At 45.7% G+C, this 4,850-nt stretch overlaps 1 protein-coding gene and 1 long non-coding RNA gene across 2 annotated transcripts in view; one reads left to right on the forward strand and one right to left on the reverse strand.

Annotated features, from left to right (window-relative positions):
* LOC123968058 (NACHT, LRR and PYD domains-containing protein 12-like) overlaps positions 1 to 4,850 on the forward strand; it is a gene marked incomplete at its 3' end in the record, with an annotated part of 261,415 nt that overhangs the window by 36,520 nt on the left and 220,045 nt on the right. The window lies entirely within an intron of this gene.
* LOC123968672 overlaps positions 3,959 to 4,850 on the reverse strand; it is a 95,197-nt gene continuing 94,305 nt past the window's right edge. Inside the window, exon 3 of the long non-coding RNA XR_006824515.1 lies at positions 3,959 to 4,229. This is a non-coding gene — a long non-coding RNA (uncharacterized LOC123968672). The remainder of the gene's footprint in view (positions 4,230 to 4,850) is intronic.

The following is a 4,850-nucleotide window of genomic DNA, read 5'->3' on the forward strand; positions in this document are numbered from 1 at the left end:
TCTGAGTCAGTTTGAGTCAGTCTGAGTCAGTCTGAGTAAGCTTGAGTCCGTTTGAGTAAGTCTGAGTCAGTTTGAGTCAGTCTGAGTAAGCTTGAGTCCGTTTGAGTAAGTCTGAGTCAGTTTGAGTCAGTCTGAGTCAGTCTGAGTAAGCTTGAGTCCGTTTGAGTAAGTCTGAGTCAGTTTGAGTCAGTCTGAGTAAGCTTGAGTCCGTTTGAGTAAGTCTGAGTCAGTTTGAGTCAGTCTGAGTCAGTCTGAGTAAGCTTGAGTCCGTTTGAGTAAGTCTGAGTCAGTTTGAGTCAGTCTGAGTAAGCTTGAGTCCGTTTGAGTAAGTCTGAGTCAGTTTGAGTCAGTCTGAGTCAGTCTGAGTAAGCTTGAGTCCGTTTGAGTAAGTCTGAGTCAGTTTGAGTCAGTCTGAGTAAGCTTGAGTCCGTTTGAGTAAGTCTGAGTCAGTTTGAGTCAGTCTGAGTCAGTCTGAGTAAGCTTGAGTCCGTTTGAGTAAGTCTGAGTCAGTTTGAGTCAGTCTGAGTAAGCTTGAGTCCGTTTGAGTAAGTCTGAGTCAGTTTGAGTCAGTCTGAGTCAGTCTGAGTAAGCTTGAGTCCGTTTGAGTAAGTCTGAGTCAGTTTGAGTCAGTCTGAGTAAGCTTGAGTCCGTTTGAGTAAGTCTGAGTCAGTTTGAGTCAGTCTGAGTCAGTCTGAGTAAGCTTGAGTCCGTTTGAGTAAGTCTGAGTCAGTTTGAGTCAGTCTGAGTAAGCTTGAGTCCGTTTGAGTAAGTCTGAGTCAGTTTGAGTCAGTCTGAGTCAGTCTGAGTAAGCTTGAGTCCGTTTGAGTAAGTCTGAGTCAGTTTGAGTCAGTTTGAGCCAGTCTGAGTCAGTTTGAGTCAGTCTGAGCCAGTTTGAGTCAGTCTGAGTCAGTCTGAGTCAGTTTGAGTCAGTCTGAGCCAGTTTGAGTCAGTTTGAGTCAGTCTGAGTAAGCTTGAGTCATTCTGAGTTAGTTTGAGCCAGTTTGAGTCAGTCTGAGTCAGTCTGAGTCTGTCTAAGTCCGTTTGAGTCCTTTTGAGTCAGTTTGAGCCAGTTTGAGTCAGTCTGAGTCAGTCTGAACCAGTTTAAGTCCGTTTGAGTCAGTTTGAGCCAGTTTGAGTCAGTCTGAGTCAGTCTGAGCCAGTTTGAGTCCGTTTGAGTCCGTCTGAGTCCGTCTGAGTCAGTTTGAGTCAGTCCGACAGCCTGAATAAAATCTCCAAATCTGGGAAAGATGTCACACCCGACTTAAGGGGCGTACCTGTTGAAATTTCCGAGTTGGAACTTCCGTCTTTCCGTATCAAATGGAAACAATACCATTAAAATCTTAACGATACACATCCCTAATGAAAACAAGCAATTACAACTCAATGGGAAGATGTGATTAGGCACGAGTTGACCTGAACGCGTGTCCCTGGGAGGTGAACATGTTCTGTGCAGAAACAAGAAGGAAAAGGTTAAGAAAAGCCCATAAAGTGTCCAAACATAAAGGGGTTCAACCTCTGGGGAGCAGGAGTGTGATCAGGAAATGTTTTACTATGTAGAGGTTTGGTCTTGAGTGGGGCACTAGAGGAAAGGTCAGGGGGGACATGAAAAACCACAGAGTCTTTCTAAGGAAGGGAAAGATTTGGAAAGAATGACAAAGAGTTGGATTTAATTGCTGCAAATTAGAGACAAGTCGTGTGAACTCAGAGCTCGGTGGGTGGGACAGAGACTCTCGACAGTGGGACTGAGCACAATAGCCAGTGTGAATAGAAAACAATAGAGGCTCAAACATTTAATATTTAGCAGCTGTGAGTCCCATCAGAGAGTGTCCTGCGTTGTATCAGCCTGTCAGACCGCACTGAGGGCAACCTGTCAGACACTGAGTCCATTGTGTGTGTGTGTTTAAACTATTAATGCAATACATTATTGTGATAAATCAGAAATTGAATAAAAATTAGCAGCTGATGGTGAAAAACTAAACATACTGTGTCAGATCAGAAACAGATGCTTGAAAAATATGAAAAACCAGTTCAAAGATATCTAACCCGGCCCTTTATGGTCTGGCTTTTAAATATTTACAGTATATCAGAGGTCGAGTTAGACTTTCTCATTTCCCACCATTTAGACAGACGGGGTCATAAAAGATCGAAGAAGAAGAATTGCTATGAAAATGAGTTCTGTCCTCTGTAAACGCTGTTTCCTAGCAGGCGTAGCCCTTTGTGGATTTCTGTCATTACGCTGATGCAGCCTCTTTAAGAGCACAATATTTAACAAACAGAACATTTAGCTTACAGCTTTCTAAAGCCCAGTTCACGCTACACCATTTTTAGCCCGATATGCCGCTCGGCGACCATCAGCGGTTGATCGGCGGTTGATCGGCGGTTGATCGGCGGTTGATTGGCGGTCGCAAGTCGTTATGTGTGAACTACACAACGACGCGTCAAAACGGCTCCCTGACACTTTTCTGACACATCGCCGACTCCTCCAGATATCTAGAACGCCAGATATCTGGAGGAGTCGGCCGACACGACATCCACATCCAGCCAATGAGAGCAGGCAGCTACTTTTCCACCACAACACATTTTCCTCCCCTCCAGCTCTCTGTAGCTCAGACGATCCTACCTGCTACCTGCGTGTGCTGATCCATCCTTTCACCCAGATTCTTTGTCTTTATAATTTCTATCTTCATAATAACAAACAGCTGTTTCATGTGCAGGATCGCTTCATTTCCCGTTTCACATTTCACGCTTGTTTTCATGACTAAACGTGGTCTGGAGACCAGCGTCGGGTGACAGAGCCGCTGTCAGCTCGTGTGTGACCCCCTGTCACTGATCAGTCACGTAGTCTGAACCATCGGCCGAAGCTGAAAGTCGTGTAGTCTGCACGAGCAGAAGACAGTGGGCTTTGAGTGGGGGGGGGACTTAAAGAGACAGGAGCATCTACAGCTTGTTTCAGACAGAGGCTGAAATGAAGGCCTACATGAAGAACCAGTATAAGAATCATGCAAAGCTGCCATACAGGAGTCACAGAACTACAATATAGGACTGGAAAAGCAGTTACGTCTCCTTTAAGGGTGTGAGGAGAACTTTTCATGTCACCTCCTCGCTGCCTCTCTTCCAACATCAGCTCCTGCCGACTGATGAACGTTATCAGTATCATTTGCTCGTCCTTCACCCTCCCTGCGTCACTTTCAACTCGTTTATCAGCCACTTCTCGATCACTGGGATTTGAAAGATGCTTCAGCGATACAGCTAACCAGCTGGAGAAGAGGTCTGCATGTTGTCCATTACTAAATGTTGTGGTAGATGTCAGAGTGACGGAGCACCTTCAGATTTTTAAAGAATAGAGAGAGTTGAAACACTCGCACAATAAAAAGTAAAAGATCGTGGCCTGAAGCTCTGTGGCTTCTGGTTTCAGGGTTCTTTCACTCCTGTTTGGATCATTTAAAACCCCGCTGTGTTTCCTGTTTGGTTTAGTTAGCCTGCTGTGAAAGCTGTCAATCAAAGTGGATTTTCTCGATAGGGGATTGTAGCTCGATCTCTAAAGCTAAAGGACGCTGGTTGTGGACTCTTCACAATCAGAAGGAACTTTACTGCCAAGTAGTGTTTTACACATACGAGGAATTAGCTTTGGTGATAAGGTGCTACAGGCGGACAAACATACAGCTGACTAAATGTAGAAATATATAAATATGGAATAAACAGAAGCAAGTTATATAGGAATAATAAAAGAACAGAGAAACAGACCACAGTCAGAGGCTGCAGGTGAGCGTCCTGCTGCCTTCAGGTGTCTGCAGGGCTTTAATGAACGGCAGGAGGAAGTTTTCATTCACTCGTATTTATTTACAGACTGACTTGAAGCAGCAGATTTAAACTCCTGTCCCGGCTGGACAGCGGGTCACTACAGTAGCTGGACCCTTTGTCTTTGTTTGTGGGACATCAATGAATTCAGAGACACGTCACCAACTTCCTGTGCGAGGGAGTGTGGACGTGTCCTCTTATGTAACGGTAATAGGATCAAGGTATTTATCAGTTACACTCTGTGTAAATGGTCTCCATGTGTGCCGGTGTGAGCTCTGCAGCCGCAGGGGACACTAACCAACAAACACACTCACAGCTGTAGGGTCAAAGGTCAGGCGTTAGACGGAAGCTGTCCTGGTCCATTTCCAGCCCTGTAATAGACGGGTCCGACTGTCCGTGTGTGGACAGGTACGTGAGCTCAGAGCTGAACTCTGCGAAACACAAGAAGCACAAAAGAGCCAAGCTGAGTAAGTGACGTGCAGTACTGCCTGTACTTTACTGAGTACTGCCTGTACTTCAGTGAGTACTGACTGTACTTCAGTGAGTACTGCCTGTACTCGCTCTGTACTGTGAGGTCTTAGTGTTGTTGTACTTTATATTTTGAAGTCAGAGGGGAACGTTGTCCTTCTTGAAGACGTGTGTTGACAAAGTTTTACTTTACTGAAGACTTCAGTCCAAAAATCTTCAGGCCTCATTGAACCGACAGCAGAAAGAGTTCTGATCATTTTAACACTGTTTAACTCCCTGAAAGAGAGTCGCTGTTCTGTCTCTCTGGAGAAATAAAGTTTAACGCAGATCTGCTTTTCATTTTCAGTGAGAAATGATTTCCCTGCCCCCCCCCCCCCTTCTTTCTCTCCTCTCTCTCTCTGTCTCTCCCTCTCTCCCTCCCTTTCTCTCCCCTCTCTCTCTCCCTCTCTCTTTCTCTCCCTCACCCCCCCTCCCTCTCTCTCTCTCTCTCTCCCTCCCTTTCTCATCCCTCTGTCTCTCTCTCCCCCCCTCTCTCTCTTTATTTCCTTCCTCCCTCTCTTTCTCTCCCCCCTCTCTCCCTCTCT

Source organism: Micropterus dolomieu, linkage group LG01 (assembly GCF_021292245.1).
Source record: "Micropterus dolomieu isolate WLL.071019.BEF.003 ecotype Adirondacks linkage group LG01, ASM2129224v1, whole genome shotgun sequence".
NCBI classification, from domain to species: domain Eukaryota; kingdom Metazoa; phylum Chordata; class Actinopteri; order Centrarchiformes; family Centrarchidae; genus Micropterus; species Micropterus dolomieu.